This window comes from Tupaia chinensis, unplaced genomic scaffold, assembly GCF_000334495.1.
Source record: "Tupaia chinensis unplaced genomic scaffold, TupChi_1.0 Scaffold000183_1, whole genome shotgun sequence".
NCBI classification, from domain to species: Eukaryota; Metazoa; Chordata; class Mammalia; order Scandentia; family Tupaiidae; genus Tupaia; species Tupaia belangeri.
The window spans coordinates 410,801-412,246 of record NW_006159658.1 but is presented as its reverse complement, the minus strand read 5'-3'; the positions used below and the strand labels follow the sequence as shown (position 1 = coordinate 412,246).

At 45.7% G+C, this 1,446-nt stretch overlaps 1 non-coding gene across 1 annotated transcript; it reads right to left on the bottom strand.

The window, feature by feature from the left end:
* Positions 1-1,140: 1,140 nt before the first annotated feature.
* LOC114007491 (small nucleolar RNA SNORA27) lies at positions 1,141-1,267 on the bottom strand. Its single transcript, XR_003549113.1, has one exon. It is a non-coding gene; the product is annotated as a small nucleolar RNA SNORA27 (small nucleolar RNA).
* Positions 1,268-1,446: the final 179 nt, after the last annotated feature.

The following is a 1,446-nucleotide window of genomic DNA, read 5'->3' as shown; positions in this document are numbered from 1 at the left end:
GGATTGCGGCGTGACCATCCCCCCTGGGGGGTGATTTCTCGCTTTCTGTCTCTATGTTTCTCTCTGTCTGTCTGGCGAGTGCATGCCCCCAATAGCAAAAACCTCTCCCCTTCCAAAAACAAAAAATATTAAATAATTCTAAAAAAAAAAAAAAAGACATCTTTTTTTTTTTATTTTCAATTCTCAGAGGGCAGATGTGTTCTCCAGAAAGAGACAAAGAGACAGCAAGAGATAGAAAGAGAGGAGAGAGAGAACTTCCCAGTAGAGTGTAGTCATACTGTAATCCCTTCTCCACTTGTCCCTCTTGAGCTCTGAGCTGTGCACACACATGTGGCTGGCGTGTTTTCAGTTAGGAGGGCTGGGTTTCAAACCATGTTTGACCCCATGGGATCCAGCTTCCTTAGCCACTTGGCCATGGGGCTAGACGGGACGTGGACACCTCTGAGAATGAAGTGATTGACTCTCACAGCTAAGTGAAGTCTTCTTCTTCTTTTTTTTTTATAGACCACAGATTAGTTTATTTTATTTTTTTTATTTATTTTTTTGGGGGAGAGATTTTCACTGTAGGGCGCGTGCGCTCGCCAGACAGACAGAGAGAGACATAGAGACAGAAAGCGAGAAATCACCCCCCAGAGGGGATGGTCACGCCGCAATCCCTTCTCCTCCATTCTCCTCTCGGGATCTTGGGCACGCACGCACACGCGCCCGGCGTGAGTTTTAAGCCACCGGGTCCGGGACACGAACCGCGGTCGACTACGTGGGAGTCCAGCGACATAGCCATTACGCTAACTGCTGGTTCCCAGATTAGTTTATTTTTAACACCCATCATGCCATGAATTCATAGGGAATAGGTTCCAGTAGCTCAGGCTCCTTTCCATTGGTTCTCACACAGTGGCTTCTCTGGGTGGAGCAGGCTGGAGCTTTAGTGGAACCCAGGTCCCTTTCTCTTTGGCTTCCTTCTTTTTCTGGTCATTTTCCTTCACACGTTTTAGGAAGCTCTCTCGCTATCTCTGCTCTTAGAATGTTTCATATGCTCAGTACGCACATTCATTCTCTTGGCAAGAATCTTGCCCCTTTTTATGCTATGAAAACTAAAACTGCTTAACAAAATTGCTTAAGAATTTCACTAACTCTATTTCAATTTGTTTCCTTTGACAGGATACAAGACAAACACCTGGTTTGCTTGAGTTTTAAAAGGACATTTCCTTTGCCCCATTTGAATGGCCAATAAAGACATAAGTCCAACTGGCAAAGAGAAAAGGGGGTGCTAAGTTAATCTTATCTTTAGGGTTCAGGCCCAGGCTTCACAAGGCCTTGTTATCCAAAGTTCAGGGGCTGTGGATTTGCAACGTCAGTCTTGAGAAAGTATGTGGGGAGCGGGCACTGAGACTCAGGAATCAGGAACTTGAACTTGACCCAGATTCAGGCCACAGAAGACAGCAGGAA